The 19,539-nt window shown below is 40.0% G+C and overlaps 1 protein-coding gene across 11 annotated transcripts in view; it reads right to left on the reverse strand.

Moving 5' to 3' along the window:
• Positions 1–19,539, reverse strand: part of PTER (phosphotriesterase related) — a 174,023-nt gene that overhangs the window by 20,683 nt on the left and 133,801 nt on the right. For 2 of the 11 annotated variants that reach the window (XM_080386386.1, XM_080386389.1), the window contains exon 1: positions 128–277. The exons of 7 other annotated variants lie outside the window; for them this stretch is intronic. The gene's annotated coding sequence lies outside the window, so the exon portion shown is untranslated. Of the gene's footprint in view, positions 1–97; positions 280–19,539 lie in introns of those variants that run through there. 2 more of the 11 variants (XM_080386392.1, XM_080386391.1) reach the window with 2 other exon arrangements.

Genomic DNA, 19,539 nt, shown 5'->3' on the forward strand with positions numbered 1-19,539 from the left:
TGCCGGCCTGGGCGCTTGTCGGGCGCCGGCGTTAACGGCGAGCCCGGCCGGGGCCGCGGGAGGACGCGGAGCGGCTCAGCGGCCTGAGGAGACGCACCGGCCCCGCCGCACCCGCCCGCTCGCTCACCCCGCGGGCAGGACCCCTCCGGCAGTACGCCACCCCGCCGCGCCGGCAGGGCCCCGGCTGCCAGCCCGCTGCTCCCGCCCCGAGCGGGGCGGGACTTCCCCGCCGCGGCCCGGCCCCTGGGGCTGGAGGCGCCGAGCGGCCCGCTGCCGCTCGGAGCGAGGGGAGGGTGCGGTGCAGCGGCGGTTTGTGCCAGCGCAGGCTCCGAGGGCAAGCGGGAGTCGGTGCGCTGAGCATCCCGCGTGGCCCTGCCTGTGCCCCGGTGTACCCAGCAGGGAGGGGGCCGGGAGCCACTGAGTCACTTTGGGGGTTCGGGAAACTGCGCTGAATTGCTCGGGCTTGCAGGAGGTGATCTTTTCTAATTTGCCCTTGCAGTGCAAATAACTGGGAAAGGCGAAGAGGTGCTTCCCAGTATCCACAAACAGGATAACGATGACAGTGATACTGGGTAAAAACCCAAGTGCAAAGTATGAAGTCAAACCAGAGCTGACACCAAGTTCTTACACTTCCCACCCAGGATCTCAAAACTGTCTCATTCCCCTAAGGCTGACAGCACCCTGCGTGGTACCATTCCATTTTATAGAAGGATAAACAGGAGATGCTGGCAGCATGACTAGCAAAGGCCCAAAGTATGGTGAGATCCTCCAGCCCTCACACAGCCAAAGCTGCAGCAAAGCCACCCTATGCACTGTGCAGACATGTTACCTGAATCTGGGAAGTGGACTAAAAGCTTTTCTGGGAGAAGTACTTGCTGTTCTCACTGCTAACTGATTCTGCTTTGACTCCTTCCCCGTCCCCATTCATACCAGGCTGGGGCCAGCAATGGCCCTACATCCCGCTGTGCAGAGCCTCAGCTGCGCTCACCGCTGCAGCACGGTGCCCGAGAATGGATTCTGGTATGCCTGTCTTTAATACAGCTGTTCATTGCCTGGGGGAGCTGATCCTAGCTTTTATTCAGATCCCAGATAATCCTGTGCTGCAGGAAGTGAGTGGGCAAAACTGTGAATGAAAGCCAACACATGCTGGTGCTCAGGCCTTCTATCATCTATCTTACAGTGAAAGACAAAAGTGGAGGTAGTGGATGAAAAATGAGGAGGGTGCAGAAGTAAACAACTTCAGAGAGGTAGGAGGTAAGGCAAAGTTGTGCTTTTGTGAAAGTGATGGAGAAATGGAATTTTTGTTTTTTAAAAAAAGGAAAGCATCGTGAGAATACTAGACCTGAGGGGCAGAGTCCACAATGACTGGTGATATTGGTGTGGAAAGGCTGGAACTTTAGGATCTCAACTGGAAGGGAAGTTACTGCCCAGTAAGGATGAAGGAAGATGAAGCAAGCAAACCACTTGGGATCTTTCAAATTAGCAGCCAGTCACCACAGATATATGCAACAGTGATTAGTACGGATAGATGGCGAGAGCTAAGCTACTGGGATGGTTCCAGTTGTTGGCGTCACCTGTTTTTATTTGCTTCTGATGTGAAGTCAAGTGAGTATGGGTCCTGCAAAGATTAAGTGGAGATATGAAAGCCTGTCATTTATAATGCCTTGTATTTCAACATGTTCATATTGCTGTGCAATCAATGCAGGAGAAATTATGTATGAGAGCTATGTGAAAAATAGTCATGCAGTGCTTTATGGGACATCATTTGTCACTGGCCATATCAAATCTGTTTTGAAGATTTGCGATGAATTTTACATAAGGCCTGCACTTCTACATCTCTTTTGTGTTTTAAAATATAAAAGCAGCATTAAAACTTGGGTAGGTACAAAGTAAAACCATATTCAATCTGCATTTTTACACACATAGAATGAGCTTCTCTTTAAAGCAATCTTCAGTATGTCCAAATCAAAGTAAGGAACTATATATTTATTTTTTATGTCCTTGACTTCAACCTGCTACAAAGCAGAGGCTTGTAAACATAAAGTAATAAGACTGTCTCGTTCAGACCAAATGTGTAGTGAACAGTGAAAACAAGTCAGCAGCTGGCAGAGTCTATACATATGACACTGTATTCACAATTTAGGTGATATACAACCTTGTGTAATGTGTCTGGCATTTGTATCCTCTTTCTCAAGTCTGAAAACCGGGCTGTGGGCTTCCTAGAAATATTGAATTGGTTACCACATTAAATGGCTCGTGAAATTGGGGGGGAAACAAAAGCCCCCCAAAACCCCTTAGCTATGTTGCTATACAAATAGCAGTGGCAACTGTCAGTAACATCACAATCTAAAATATCTGTATTGCATGGTTCAGAAACAAGGAGAAGCATTTCACTATTAAAAAGGAGAGATGTTATTTGTTTTGCCAGGTCTGCACTAAAGAAAAGCCTGGTGTCAATAGCTTTTGGAGAAGTTACAGTCCGCTCAGGGCTAAATGCCTGTGCATTTGTCCACCCCCACCATGCAGTGACCAAAAGGGACACTGAAGTCAATGACCAATCTTTTTCCCATTTGGGACACTGTTGTAAACTCTGTCCAGTATTTAACAGTAGACACAAAATAAAGACCAAACACTTGCAGTGTATGACCTTCAGTAGCATCTCTTCTTTTTCCAAGGGCAGAGGAAGGAGAACAGGACAGTAGGTGCAACACCAGACCTGGTGCAAGAGAATGCTCTTCAGGGTGACTTTGAGGGAAGTGCCATAAAGGGGCTGTACCCAGAGGGTGCACAGAGGTCCCAAACCTGGGTGGGATTTCCCAGGACATGAGGCTGCAACAGCCACTGCCACCCAGCTACTATGGAAATAGCTGAGCCGCTTCACTGGGACCCTGGGGACCAAGTGATCTCCAGCCCAAAATCTTCTGCTCAGGGCTTAATTACTCAGGTGTTACAGCAGATATAAAAAACATTCCATGTTTTGGTTTACTCAGCAATTGATAATGTTTACACTAGCTTAAACACAATATCTTTCTTCTTTGAAATGAGCTCCTTTTGGGGGGCTGTGGTAACAGTGAAATATTATAGCATTCACTAGGCCAACTAACGTAACTGGAAAAACAGACAAACTTCCAGGCAAAAACAAGCATTTCTTCAATATGATGCTGTGTATGATTTTTTCCTCTAGTATGACTCGAAGACAAGAGAATTCCAGATTGCTTTAATAAAAATTAGTGACTGAAGACCACAGATTACTATTATTCTTTCTTCAGAAAGATAATAAGCAAGGAAAGGAAAAAGAGGCAAGATGTGATTTCAGGCAGTATTTGCGCAAGGGCCATTGCAAACATAAGCATTTGCACATACCGTTGAGAAATGGGAAGCATCACTTGTGCGTATATGCAATATAATGCACAATTTACAAGTTGGTAGCATGAATAAATAGAAACCCCAGAACATACAAAACACTGCAGAGAAAATTCAGCTGGCAAGGGTAAAATATGCAAAATCCTTCAGGGAAACCCTTTATTGATCATGATAAAAAGGCTCCCCCCTTCGCCTTTCAAACAGATTCCATAAATTGAGAGGGTTAGAAAGAATAATTTGCTTGTCAGTCTGGCATATGCCTGTTGCTCTTAGATGACAGAACAACAGACAGGAGTCACTCAGTTTATGTGGGAGATGAATTGTATGGTAAGTAGGGTTTTAAAATCAACCGTGACTGTTTGGAAGGGGCTTCAGGTGTGTCTTTGTTGTTTAGGAGGGTTGGTGGGGGTTTTTTGCTTAGCAGTGTTATTCAAAGATGACAATGGCTGTTCTTGAAAAATTCTGATATGCTGCAGATGTAGGTACCAGTCTGAGTGTGGAATTGCAGGTGCTCCAAGGAGCAAATAAAAATTGGAAGAAGTAGGCAATACATAATACTTAACTGGAAATGACACAAAGTTATTCATTAACCGCAAAAGTAAATATGTCTCTGAAAAATATTATGTTACGGTTTTCTGGAGGCAAAAGGCTGAACAATAATGTCTGTGACTAAAGACTTACTTAATCTTACATTCTCAGTTATTATTTGAGTTAGCGGAGGGTATTTAGAAATAGCCAAGCTAGGCTGATCATTAAGAAAGTTTGCAGAATTCAGCTTTTGATAGCATTTCAGAATGCCATTTCTCTCTTTATATTTGAAATTAATGTCTGCTTAAAATACAAGGAAATAATGCAGAATAAATTACTTCTTATAACTGAGAGAGATTGGAGGACCAAGTTGGAGAATAAGCAATAGCTTTACAGCCGTTGAATACAATTGCCTCAGCATCTTCATCTGTTTTTTCTTTGTCTGACTAGTCTAGAATATGTAAGCAGGTTATGTGACAGTAACTCTCATGTTATCTTGTTGATTAATGTTTAAGGTGGGATAAGTATTTTCAAGCTTTTGTTTGATCTGTTTTGTTTTGTGTTTTTTGTTGGTTGTTGGGTTTTTTTGTTTTTTTTTTTTTTTCCCAGAGAAGAATATGCAGACAAGTATTCCTGGGAGTCTGTAAGCTTCTGAGGTATTTTCAGCAAAAAGCACATGTTCGCCTTCTGAGTTAAGAGGAATTTTTTCAAAGACATGTACATAAATCTACTCAATCTAGATGACAAATGACTACACAGACTTTTTTAAGAAAATGAGAGGTTTACCAGTAACATATAATCTCAAACTGCAGGTGTCTTACTGTTGGTGATTACACAGTAGAGGAACAGAAGAAAGAGAGGAACAAGATCTCTGGTTGCACTGCCAGAGTAAAAGATGGGACGATGGGGCAATCTGCATAATTTATAACAGGCTGCTGGTGGAAAGTGAAAGATTCCCAAATAAACATTTCCATCTCTTTTCAAGAAATAAGTATTTTTTTACAGACATGACAAAAAAAATGTTAGAATGACTTTTACTGTTTCACTCACTACTGTGGACTTCAACATCATTTTCTAGTACTATGGGGAGGAATTTTGGAAACAACTACTGCTTTGTTTCTAGCTCAGTGCTAGGATGACTTCATTCAGTAGCACAAAATTCAACCCTGTTTCTGCTGGTGATCAGTGATAACACACATGAGTAAACCAAGAGTGGTCACTTCAACCTGCCACTTTACCTTCATTCTTCTGATAAATCCCAAGAGCTGCAGATAAATTACTTTCGTACCATCTGTACTTGCAATTAATACCAAAGTTACCAATATTTTCATGTGGATGTAATTGAGGGCAAAACTTCAGACCACTAGATTTCAATTCACTGTACAAACACAATTTGTTCCAGTTAGTTGCCACCTTTTAAACTTTGTCTGTAATGAGAGAAACTGAGAATGAGAAGACTCCTTAATGAGAGGAATTGAAATGGAGATGTCTCTACAGTTTCAAACTAAACCATAAAGAGATGCTAGACTTTTATTTTCTCACTAACTCACTGGATCAAATCCTATCTCCTTAAATCAGTTCCTTACCTCCCTTTTCTTTATTGCAAACAAGATTTGTCCTTTATAGCCTCAAATTTCCATTGCTTAGGAAAAGGCCTTTGAAGGTCATGAGATTGCTTATGTTTAAGAAAAGATAAAATTTGGCTTACAAGCCTTTGGCTTGTTTGCTTAAACCACATTTCAATTTTGTTTAAATGTGTTTCTCTGCTAATTTGGGCACAGAAAGATGCTGTAAGTAGTGTTCTTTAAACTTAGGAGTGAATTTAGGAGCATGAGATCAGGTCTTCTATGCCTCATTGTCTGAGCAGTCTTTTTGAAATTAGTGAGGAGAATACCGCCCTTATTCAGTCCAGACATTTGTTGAATTGTGAACATTATTTAATAGAATATACAACCGATGGCAATTTAGAAGCATATGAAGTTAACACGAAACATCCAGGCTGCTATCCAAAATGGAACAGATGGATCTGAAACTGGTTAGCGCTAGATCAAGGGAAGTTCAGTTCCAGTATTTGTACTTATTAATGCTATCTAGGTTACCCCTAGTGATCATGATGCACCCATGCATGCCTTAGCTTGCCTGTACTTTGCACTAAGCTAGTCTGGTCCAAAAAACTACGTGGACAGCGAAAAAGTTACACACATGATGTCTTTAACCATTTCCCTGTTGAGTAAAACTTTGATAGTTCTGTCTCCAGCCATCTATGTCCTAAAAGTTTCATTTGTGATGGGTTCTTTTTTAAAACTTATATTATTGCTCTATATTTTTTCACACGTAGAGTTTCTTTATTTTCCCTTCTTGCAGTATGGCCATCTACTACCACTTCAGCTTTGACTGCATCTTCTTGATCTTTTATTCTCACTTGTTCACTTACCCGTTGTTTTCACCTGTCTCTCTAAGTAATACTAAGCATACATCTCTCCATGCTTCAGTGTCCAGCTCCTTGCTCTGCTCTGTCTTCTCAGTTTTTGCTCTCTGTCATGGCTCATGAGACACACAGTTCAAAACTTTCATTCAGAGAAATGAAAGATACTGCATTTTCTCCAGTCTTCCTCTAACTCTTCACTTTAACCTTGATCTTTTATCTAATTTTTTAATTTTGATATAAACTAATGCATAACACTAGACCAAATAGATGCTTCCCCATACAATGTAATAGATTATTAATTCCTCTTTTATTAAAAAAATAATATGAGTTTGTACTCACAGCCAAAATGTAATTCAGCTTTAGGCCTTACAGAATTGTGTTTGGGAGATTATGCAACAATTGTTCTGATCCGTGAAATTAACTACCAAACACTAATCTTGATCAGATTTAGCACACTAAAAGGGGATTCAATTAAAAATTTAAATGCCTGAGAGTTTTACTTCTGATTTTTAAAGCTGAAGGCCTCTTACCAGCTCTGACTATATTGCCTTCCCCTAACACCTGCATGGAGAACAGTGATCTCCACGTGGAATCCTCTCTTTAATGCCTCTCTTCCTGGACACCATCAGTGTGTTTGAAGGGACAGTCTCTCCCACTCCTACTCTGTTGTCATATTTTCAGTCAGTAACGCTGCTGTGATGGTAGGTCTGCAAGTGACCTGGAAGCTCCCCTGGGATCAGATTGCTATTTAAGAACTGAGCCCTGTCAATTTGCCTGCCCTGCCAGGAACTTGCTTTTATCTATGGTAATTGCTTTTAGAGCTGGATAGCAAAGAGGCTCTTCTCTGAGATTGCCATGCTTCATCCTTGCTTGTGGCAGACTAGTTTCACAGCTGCTCCAGCCCATTTAGGAGTCATTTTTCTTTCACCTAGTGGATATAAATCTGCTGCATTCTGCCTACAATTGACTGTCCCTCTGCTTCACTTTAGGACTTGTCCATTCAGCACTGCTTAATGATCCTGATCCTGCAGTCCCTTGGCGTTGACCATAAGTTGGGTGGGAGGAGGGTCAAGTTTGAGGCTGATTGATAGAAGCAGAAATGACTGCCCCTTTCAAGTCAAACCAGGGTGAGCAATTTCTGCTGGCTTGCTCAATCTAGGATGCAGCGGCAGTCCATGCTATTTGAAAGCAAATGTTTACAGGAAAGAACCAGTTTTCACAAGGCAAACAATTTTCTCTGGTTCTAACAGATTTTCTAGTTATTGATCAGCACAGCTACTTTTCTGAAAGGGAAGGAGCGAGCTACTGGGGTGAGCAACAAAGTAGGAGAATTTACACTGTATTAATTTGTACGATACCAACTGTATACTAGATGGTATTGCTTCCAGCCATATTACATAGCTCTAGAAATTTCAAGGCTAACTACTGTCACTTCCAGGGGCTATTGCAGCAGCTGGGGATTGCTGGAGTGAGGGTGACCTGGATTTACCTTTTCTCTGCATAATTCCTCAGTTGCAAAATTTCTAACAGTGACAAGAATCCAGCTCTGAAAGTAAAAATGTTTCCCTTCTGCCTTGTGCACACCGTGCAGGAATTGATGCAGCCATGGGGAAAGGGGAAAACTGACAGCTCTTCAAGAATAACCAACTGTAGATCAGGCAAGCCAATAAAAAGGATTTTCTCATATTGAATGTTTGTGGGAGAAGGACAGGACAAAGAAAAAAATATGTTTTCTATTCTGTCATTGTAAGGAGCTCCTTGAATTTTTAGATCTATGTTATTTTGCTCTTTAGTCAAGTGCTTGCATTAGACAATATTTTGCATCATTAATTCCCCTGATCCTGCAGGCTGTTGCACGTGGGAAGCCCTGTGCTCCCATGTGGAGCCTCACCGTTTTTAATGGTGTGCTGTGTGGGCAAAGGCATTTCTCCCTGGAGAGAAACTTTCAGCATGAGGTGCGTTAGTCAGTTTTCCCTTCTTTGTGTTGATCTTCCAGGCAAAAAAAAAAGGAAGATAAAAGGTAGCAAAGAACTGAAAGCCACACATGCATCCTCATACACATGCACGCAGAAGTACACATGCACGCAGAAGTACACATGCACAAAAACAGGAGCAGGCATCAAAAGGAGCTATTCTGGTTAATTTTTGTGCAGTCTAAATTATGAGATGACAGTATCCCCCTGTATCCTGAAACAGCATTCATCAATTGCAAAATCTCACAGGGAGAAATTTCTCATTTTTCCCATGTTTTGATTTCTGAGGATAGAGCTACAGTTATTTTGTATGTACGTTTTTATTTCTATTCGTATTTGCTGTTGAATCTTAGTTTTACATTCAGATGAAGAAAGTCAAGGACAGTTCTCTTTCAGCTGAAAGCATTCTTTCTTTAAAAATCTGGCTGCTGTGTTCTTTGATTTATTGCCTTGCTTATGTTGGACAACATACCAAGTCTCATGTCACAATATTCCTATTATGAACAGGAGTGTTTTTTTCTCCTCTCTCAGTGATAGATAAATCAGAAGAGCTTGCATTTTAGGAGAAAAAGCTACAGTTTCCAAATATTATATTAATTATCTCAGACACTGCACTTGGGACACTGTACTTGCCTATTTAATTGCCTTGCAGAAGCTGTAAGCCTGAGTTCCTATACTGTCATACAGATTGTATAATCAGTTACTTCTGTGCAAAGGGGTGTGAAAATTATACTTACTGAAATCCTCCTCTTGTTTGTACCAGTGACAACAATCATACATGGAAGCCCATGTTTACAGAGAGATCATTTTCTGAGCAAAACAGATGGGACAAATTAATCAGAATTAATAAGCACGTTTCACAAATTTGGGTATATTTCTGTTTCCCATTTGAAAAGCTATCAATTCAGAAATGTTAACTTGGTATGAATATTTCATGTAATTATCTGTCATATGGGTGCCAGTTTGCCAGGAATATGCAGAGCCAGATCCAGCTACTTGTGTTCTATCAAATTGTGGCTTCCTCTGTTAAATTAGAGAGAATACTTACAATTCAGAAACAACGTTACATGCCAATATTTTGGACTCAGCGAGACCCAATGCTCAGCCCTTGATGCCTAGCAACTTTCCAGCCAGTGGTGGGGATCCTGGTCACAGCTTTCTCTAAGTCATACCACCTACCTCAGGGAACCTGAGAAGTGGTTGCCTCTTTTAACAAAGACACCTTTACACTGATATTAAAGCATCTCTTAACTTTCTGGAAAATACGATGTTCTGTAAAACAACAGGACATTTGCTGCTAATTTGTCTAAGTTGCCTTAAATAGCTGCTTCATCTAGAAAAGAAGGTACTTGGAGACTGTCTCCTGCATGGCCAGTAGAGCTCTGTCAGTCTTTCTGTTGGGAGCATGGCAGAAGCAGTACACAGTAGGTCAGCTCCAAAGTATGCCTGCAGATTAAATAGTGTAGAAAGAAAGGAGCCATGAAAAACCTGGAAAAAACTGTATCTGACGAACATTAAAAAAAAAAAAAATAACCTGCTAATATTTATAGAATGAAGACTGGGATATTACATTCAAAAAAGACTACACAAGTCTTCTGAGCAAGCTAAATATCTCTGTGACCAATATCATGAAGCAGCCAATACTACGAAGCACCAAAGAAAGGTGTGAACATATCTGTAGGACTGTTGATACTCCTAGCCATCCTCCCACAGAAAGACCCTATTAAGTCAAGGTAAATTGTATCAACTGCCTTAAAGTGCTGCCTGTCTGTTCTAATTTTTTTGACACAGCAAGCTGAAGCCTAGCGTGATAGTGATTGTACTGACCTATTAGGGCTGAAACTGATAGGAAAATGCAGTTGTCACCTACAGCTTTGTTATTGTGCTGCAACAGAAATATTTTCTTGCAGCATTCTTGCTTGAAAGGGAGACAGCGATCTGCTCCTTTCACTGTCCAATTAGATAACACTGGTACGTTTTGCTATAAGGATGCATTTTAAATGGGGTTCTTTTTAAAATGTATTTGGCAGCCTGAAGACACTACCAGAATAAATTAGTTATGCTTAGTGCTGCATTTGAACAGTACCTTTTCGACTGCTTTGAGAACAGAGTCACTTCACACTTTTAGCGTTTTATTGCAACTCGGTACCTCTAGTGTCATTCTGCTAAACTAGGTTGGGGACTTTTCCCCTCTTCATTTTTTTGTGTGAATTTAATGCTCAAGAAAGGTGCCAAATTAACAGCCCTAGAGACTTTCTTTTATTTCTCTGGAGGATGTTCAGAGTATCAGCAGTGAGAGTCCAGCGTTTGCTACGCTGCCCAGCCACGTGAGGTTTAGCTGACCACCGCAGTCAAAGGAGAAGGTAGTTCAGACTCCTGCACGCTGGGTCTTTGTCTGTCCTGCTCACGCTGCCTCAACAGAAGGCACTGCAGTGCTGTGTGGCATTCAGAGCTGGAATCATAGACTTTCTCCTGTCTGCTGTGTCTTCCTTCATCACAAGTCACTGTTTCCTTACACAATTTTTCCAGGTCTGTTGCTTGCTATGGGAAAGTGTTTGCATGGTTTGCTTAGAAGTGCTGTATATCAATGGCTATGGAGGCCTGAGTTCAAAAAGGCAGTTAAACAGGGTCCTGAAGAAGACAATAGGCTACCTATCTTAATTTAACTACTTGCTCTAAGGCACTCTATTGATCTCACATGATCAATGTCCATTATACTTATTTTACTAAAAGGTCTCTGCTGATAATCTCTTTTGCTTAATATTAAAAGTTGGGTGGTGATCAAGTCGTCCCATAACACTTTATAAAGTAATATAAGTCCAGGACACAGCTCCTGTTTTGGGTATGAAAACATGCAGACATCTGAGGGTACAGGATATTTTCATGTGTTGTTTGAGTGACTTAGGAGCTAACGTCCTGACTGATGAGCAAATGTCGTTCCCAGTGCAAACAGGACTTCAAGTACAAAGAGATATATTTTTAAAACCATGATATAGCAGGTGTCAAGCTTTGCTTGCTTCTTCCACTTCAAATTCAATTGTGTAAACTTTATACCTGAGTACTTGGACCATGAACAATTTATTTGAAGATGCCAGTCAAACAGTCAGCAGTACAAATACTCCCAAATGCATCTGTGTTCGATTTTGCAGACACAGAAGGAAAACTGGTTTTCAGTGCAGTAACTGAAATCAAAGCCCCCAGATTTAGTTTCTTAATTAAAGCTTTGGGTTTTGTTTTTGTTTTTGTTTTTTTTTTTTGCATATACAGTAGGGGCTGGAAGAGGGGCAGCAGGAGGATTTTTCTTGCTTTTCTTTAAAGATCAGCAGAAGCATTTTTAAAACTACAATTTCAGTGAAATACCCAAGAAGGAGCTATGACATTATAATATTATCAGTAGAGTCACAATAGGTTTTTCTCAGGATTTAAGAGTTAGATTCCCAGTCTAGTGATACAACTCGTTCCTATACTTAGTTGACCTCATCGGAGCTAGATGAGGCTTACAGAGATTTTTTTTTGGTACAGAAGTGTTAGTGAAAGCACTGCTAAATCCTCTACCAGCTGAATTGTGAGTCAGTGAACACATGGGTCAAGAAGAGGGGGAGAGCCAGGCTCAGCAGTCTGCTATTTAATCTTTCAGTATATAAGTGTTGCTCTAGGAGAGACATCATTTTTTCTTAGGCCATCAATCCATTAGCATTGAGTCTTGGTGTACTGAAGCACCAGGGAATGTGTCTTCCCTTATTAGGAAACTGGACCAATGCAAACCAACAGAATATATCAGATCTACATTAAAGCAGCATAAAGTAATTGGTGCAGTTTAATATGTTCATGGGAGCTTGCTCTGGTGTAGATAACTTCAAGATAAGGTCTTAGGTCTAGGCTGCTTGTAGTCCTACAGTTCTAAGGATGTAAGCACGTGCTATAAAATGTGGTAGGTATATCTTATGCTGCCCAAAAATGCCTGGTAATGGATTTGGATTTCTCGTCTTCAAGGCTTGAAGCATGGTTTAATATTGATGTGCACTGTTATATAGTTCTTGGGTTTCAGATTAGAGCTTGTGTGTATTTTGCCATTAGGCATGTGATGCAAGAGCGTGTAAATTAACTTGGCATCTCACTATAGGAAAGGTGCTTAATTTTGGTTAAACCTATGCCCCTAGCATCTTTCCAAGGCAAATTATCTAAACAGGGATGTTTTCTGTAACTGGGAGAGCAAATACATGCAAACAGTTTAATTTGTGATATAAAAATGTAGACACAATTGAGTAACAGCTAAAATATGAAATATCTCAAGAAAATTCCTCTTCTGAAAACAAACTGCATTTTGGGTGTGATTCAGGTCATTCTGATGTGGTTTTTCATGACAAGTCTGTTTCCTTATCCCCTCAGAATACTCTCATTTTATACCTCTTTGTATAAAATATCTGCATTTCAGATGTCTGAGAATCAGTGGATGCTGACAAAGAGGATTTCCTAGATATCTTAGACCAAAGTTTTAGTCCCCACCCTTATAATAGACTGACCACAAAGATTTTTTACCTTTTCTAAATCTCTTGTCCTTGAATATGTTTATCATTTTTTCCTTCACCTTAAAGGTACTTAAGCAGAAAAAAAAAAAAAAAAAAAAAGAAAATACTTTCTATCACAAAAGATTTTATGAAGCAAAAAAGCTCCAGAAAATAATCTTTTATGCAATAAACAATATAAAAACCCAGTTTATATTTCTGAAGCGTATAGTCATCATGCTTCCAAGTGCAGCTTGTAATGAGGACATATTAAATAATTAGTGGTAATTGCATGCTGAAATAATGCAATATACACATTAACATGAGTCTGTTTAGGCCACAGAGACACAGACTATATAATTGCTGTCTGAACAAAGTTACAGTCAAAGTTATGGATGATACTGGTTTGCAGATATTAAGATATTGTTCAGTCCTTGAATAGCCTGAACATTTCCAAAACAAGATGAATATTCTAAAGTTACATTTTTTAAAAGGGGAGTGCCCCTGAATTTGCTAGATTCATCACAGAAAATGGTTTTCGGAGATTCATGAGTTTTTTAGAGCAACATTTTTTCTTCATAAAATGTTGATTTTTTTAAAAAAAAAGAAAACTTTTTTACATAGAATCATAAAATAGTTTGGGTTGGAATAGACCTTAAAGGTCATCTAGTTCCAACCCCCCTGCAATGAGCAGGGACACCTTCTACTAGACCAAAGCCCCGTCCAGCCTGGCCTTGAACACTTCCAGGGATGGAGCATCTGCATCTTCTCTGGGCAACCTGTGCCAGTGCCTCACCACCCTCACATTAAAGAACTCCTTCCTAATATCTATTCTAAATCTACCCTCTTTTAGTTCAAAAACATTACCCCTTGTCCTATCGTTCCAGGCTGTACCACAAAGTTTGTCTCCATCTTTCTTACAAGCCCCCTTTAGGTACTGGAAGGCAGCTGTAAGGTCTCCCCAAAGCCGCCTCTGCTCCAGGCTGAGCAACCCCAGCTCTCCCAGCCTGTCTTCGTAAGAGAGGGGCTCCATCCCTCTGATCATCTTTGTGGCCCTCCTCTGCACCTGCTCCAGCAGGTCCATGTCTTTCCTGTGCTGAGGGCTCCACAGCTGGATGCAGCACTGCAGGTGGGGTCTCACCCGCGCAGAGCAGAGGGGCAGAATCCCCTCCCTCAACCTGCTGTCACGCTTCTCTTGATGCAGCCCTGGCTATGGTTGGCTTCCTGGGCTGCGAGCACATTGCTGGCTCATGTCCAGCTTTTCATCCACTAGTACCCCCAAGTCCTTCTCCTCAGGGCTGCTCTCAATCCATTCTCCGCCCAGCTATATTGATACTGGGGGCTGCCCAGGTGCAGGACCTTGCACTTGGCCTTGTTGAAATTCATGAGGTTTTCACACAAGACATGAAAATGTCAACATTTACAAATGTCTACTTCTCATAACAATTTCTTGAGATGCAATTTTAAACTTGAAAAATAAACTGCAGAAGATGAGATTGATGTTACCTGTGTTACTTACAACTTGGCCTCTTAGTAAGTCTTACAGAATAATTATAAATGGGAAAATAATTATCTGGCAAATAGCTAGACAAACTCAGATTAGAAACAATGCTCTGTTTTTTAACCAATAACTAACAATTTACTGAGGGAAAAAGCAAAGTATCCACATCTTGGTTTTAAATCAAAGGAGGCATTTACATGTGATCTAGTCATTTGACCCAAACTTATGATTGTGGCGTTGAAATGCTGAGACAAAATTCTCTGCTGCATAAGGCTCATGCTCTTGGAGTCCATTAGTTGCTTTTGGTTACTCTGCTTCAGTGACAACACTCTGCACTTCTCTAGTACTTTCTACTAATGGCTTCTAAATATATCAGTGAAAGTGGATCTCTACAAGATGGCAATGCATCTAGTGCTAGATACTGCCCCAGGACTCTGGAAACCAGGGTCCATGTGTACAGTGGGATAGTTATTTCATCTTTTCATACCTTCCCTTCTCCTCTCACCTCCTTTCCATCCTTCTTGGTTACATCCTTTAGCTTTGATGACAAGAATACAGTAAAGCACAAACAAAATCATTACAGATATTTCTTCCAACCTTAATTTTTTTGTTTCCCTAGCATTAGAAGTTCATGTTTAGACACTAAAAAATGACCTGCAGATGTTCATGTTTCTGATAATCAAACCCAAAATATTTACATTTCCACACACCTTTTATATCAGCTGAAGTCTGTAAAGATTTTGCAGTCCTAAATATTGAGTTTAACCCTGTTTGTTATTTATTTATATATATCTACATTTATGTAAACACAGTCTCCTACTTTTTTCTCTTTATTCTGTCCTCTTAAATATCTCCCCAGTTTCTTTCACTCTTGTTTTTCTGTGAGAACCCAGAGCCTCTGACATGCTTTGGTTTTGATGAATTGATGAACAATTACAAATCCTATTGCTGGGCAGGGGATATTTTCTTTAAAAAGTATGTAGCCTTAAAAGGGCTAATTTTAAAATGATGAAACTTGGTAAGAATTTAGGGAATTTTTTCTGCCTCTTCTATGTTTAATATGATGGTACACATCACAGCTCATTTTTCTGTGTAATGAACACCAACTTCCACACAGAGCCACAATTTAATATCCTTTAGTGCCTAAATCACCCAACTTCTACCTCCACCTCTAACAACTAGAAATCTGTTTCTCAGTGTCACGTGTAACTGCATTAGAAGGCTTCAGACATATTTGTTGGTTTACAGTTGCATTTTCAACAGTTCTTTCAGTAATAATTATTCACATTCTTAATGGCTGTGAAGACCATATTACTGGGGGTATTAACATTGTGGGAAGTTCCAGTTGTAAAAAAGAATTAAATTTCATTGCTGACTTGAAAAAATTGCACGAAATACCTTTAAATGCCTTATTTTCACTATGAGCCTGCATCTATGTGCCAGAGGGTATGCAGTTAGGTAGCAAGCCATTGGCTATTAATGATGGATTCATACAGGTTGCAGTTTATCATTTGATTGAACTGAATTTGAAACACTTAGCTACAGTTTTGCTGGTGTTTTTAATTGTGAAGACAGCTATCTTGCTGTCAAGCTTTTTTTTTTTTTCACTTAGCTGTGAAAGAACATTTTTTTGAACACCTTTTTAAGACTCTCAAAGTGCTCTTCAGCCACTGGTAATATTAAATATGTCCAAATAGGAAATATTTTTCAGCCTCCTTGGAAAAGTTTTCTTGATTACCTGTTCCACTTGGGGCCCAAGTATGTTTACCTGTTTTCAAACTGGAGAAATGAGAAAATCAGACAGGTTCTTGTTCAGGACAGATGTAAATGTTGTGTTCAGGACAGATGTACATGGGGGAATGAAAGGGGATGCTTATTCCCTGTCTCACATTTAAAAGCAAAAGTCATGCCATACAAAATAAGGTGGGCACATCCTAACCTCCCCTTGCAAATCTGTTTCTGGTCTTGCTTACCTCAGAATGACTGAAAACATAGTATTTTGGACACTCATCTGAGGGAAAAAGGCTAGAATGCAAATATTAGTTCTGAATGTCCACCCCCACCCCCACCACACCCCCCCAGCATAGTCATCTTTATTGAAGCACATCTATTTTTTGCACAGACTTTTGGTTTTGAGCAGTTGACATATTTGTGACAGAAAGCTATTTTACCAGAAAAATTCCTACCAACTCCAATATTGATCTTTTGGACAGTAGTAGCATGACTCCAATTCTATCAAGAATTCTATCAGCAAATGTAAAAGTAGAGAGTTTAAGGCATATATTTTCAAATGTTTTCTCTAATTTGAAAAAGAGAATTCACATCTCCCATCACCTTTTGCCTTGCTTCTACAAATAAGCCAGATTTCTTCTTACTTGAAAATGTCATTATGCTTGCTCCTTCAGCTGCTCTAAGTCAGCAGAGCAAAACATCTCTATATTTTGTAAAAGAATATATAAACTTTGCTATTTAAATCTTTCTACTTGGTTCAAAATAACTTTTGTATATGGTTAAGTATCATACTATTCTTCTGTTGCATTAAGATAAAATAACAACTTTTATATGTAAAAGGCCAGATGACTCCATCTATGCTATCCCAAACGCAAATGTAGAACATGGAAGCTAAGGTACAATTATTAATATGACAGAGGAATGCATTACTGTGGTATTGTATTCAGTGTGCAGGAAGGGTGACAGGATGGGTAGCAAAGGTACAACATAGGGATAGATACCCAAAAGTTCACCACTACGTGTCTTCAGCTGTGCACTCACCTTCTGAAATGGGGGAATAGGAACTGTCATGTAAAGTGATTTATTGTCTCCCAGAAACATTTATTTTTAACTCATGATTTCTTAGTGTCCATTGTTCTAGGTTCCTGCAGCCATAGTTATGCAGTTTATAAAAGCCTGCTCTGCTTAGAAACGTAACTTTAAAAAGAAAATTATTTGCTCTTCCCAATCATCAAGATAGATTTTTCCAATAGAACAACTGTTTTCCTTCCCTTTGCCTGGGCTCTTTTTCTTTTTTCTGTTTGGTGCCCATTACCAGACCATGCCATTCTCAGCAATGAAAACTGAGTAAAATTGCAATGCCATCGACTGGCTTGGTAGCAAACTTTGGTATTGAAAAGTTTGATCCCGTTCAGCTAAGGGATTCATGGTTGAAAAGTAGAAAATGGTATATGTAATAAGCAGGGAAGTGGAAGGAAGTCTTAGTTACAAGAAGAAGAAATAGTAAAATTTTAAACTTGTTTTATTCTGAAACTAAATTTATGGCATATGTGTGCATGTACTTGTAAACAAAAGGCTGTGTGTTGCCCTGTGTGGCTATACCTGCCCGATTCGCTAGATCTGCCAGCTTATGTCACTGTATTTCTGATGTTGTAAAGAACTTGGAAATCTTAACGGGGTTTTTCAGAGAAGAGAGAAGGGGAGAAATTTGCACCAGACCTCTGCGTTAAGAGGTTAGAGAGAGTCCTGACTGGTTGCATTGAGAAATTTTAACAGAGAAAGGGTCACAACTGAAAACTGTCTTACCATACTCTGGGGTCTCTGTGCCCCTCAGCTGGCAGGATTGCTACCAGTTTTCACTGCACTCGCAAAAGAGATCCCTGTAGTGGCCTTTTTGGCAAGGCTGTGGGATGCCATATTCCCTGACAGGTCATGTGTAATTTGCCTGATAACTTGGTGCCTGTCGACCTGGGCTAGAGCTAGTGCTTTCTTTTTTGGGTTGACTTTTAAAACAAAATTCAAAACTTAGCTTTATCACAAAACTTGTTGTGAACAATTTTTAAAGAAAAAATATTGTTGTGAACAATATTTTAAAACATGGATTTTTTAAATGAATTATTTTAATAATAATGCTTTGATGATATTTTACGCTTCAGCTTTTCAACAAATCTGTCTATAGTGTAAAATAGGTGGTGTTGTTTCTTAAAGGTATCTTCTGGCAAATTTGGAATTTTTAACCATGTCCAATGCACACCTCTGTGGATTAAATAACATTCCTAGAAGGCTTCACTATGCTTTTTTTACTCTGATCTGGTGTATGTACTTGTTCAGAGTATTCTCAGAAATGATGCTGTACATTCAAATGAACCCATCATGATTTCAGTGAATACCAAAGCAATTAATAATGATTAAACACTTACATTAAATGTCATTCTCTGTATTTCAGTTAGAGAAGAATTTCTGGCATCTATTTTTATTTGAAGAGAGTCACATTGCCCACAGAAAATTTCAAGTGCATATTCAAAGTTTAGCAATTAGCATAGATCAGAAGGCCAGGAACAGAACAGACAGCGAGGAGCGGTTTGGAGTTTTGGTTATTTCACGGGAGGCATGTGCTTTCTCAAGCTGTTTCTTTCCTGGAATCAAGATGAGAATCAACGTGCAAAAAAAAAATCCTTTCCAGCTTTTTGAAGAAAAGAAGAGATGGGAGAGGTTTCTTTGTTGCTGTTGTCACATTTAGTTATGAAACCCCAGAGTGGAAGTTTGAGCGCATCCACTTTCCCTGGGTCTTTTGCCAGTCCTGAGGTGTTAGAAGACGTTTTCTCTGTTTAGTGTGTCACAGCAGGCCTTTCAGCTGTCACTTCTGAACCAGGTTGCAGGACTAGTGGAGGTCCCCTTACCATCCCATACCTGGTTTTCTTTGTGACCACACGTATTTTTATCTACACAGACACAAATAGTGGGGAGGGAAATGGCAGACAATCAGAGCAGTTTCATGTATCTCTGATCCTGTAAAATACAATAAGCCTTGTAATGAGGTTGAAAAGCAGGTGATGATATAAATAACCTCCAGGGGCGGTTTGTCATTGATGAAAAAATCTTCTCCAAAAATCAAACTGAAATAGTTTCCACTTCGCATTTTGCAGCCCCACCATAATAGCAGCCTTGTCACCTTTCAAAGGACAAAAGGTCAGCGAGTGCTAAGTTCAATGCTTGTACAGCAGTTCAACATATCTAACCGTAAGACGGTTGAAATTATTTCCCTCTTCTGGCATGACTGTGGACTAGAAGGACATGCAAATGCTGAACTTTTAATAAGATTCAGTAGTAGTTCTGACAAAAGTAAATTTGCTTAGGGGCATGGTTTAGTGATGGCCTTGGCAGTGCTGGGTTAATGGTTGGACTTGGTGATCTCAAAGGTCCTTTCCAACCTAAATGATTCTATGAAATTATTTATCACTCAGTGCCCCGTGTATAGGCTTGACAGTGTTTATAGCTGTATTACCCAGC

Source organism: Falco punctatus (genome assembly GCF_963210335.1).
Source record: "Falco punctatus genome assembly, chromosome: 4".
Classification (NCBI taxonomy): domain Eukaryota; kingdom Metazoa; phylum Chordata; class Aves; order Falconiformes; family Falconidae; genus Falco; species Falco punctatus.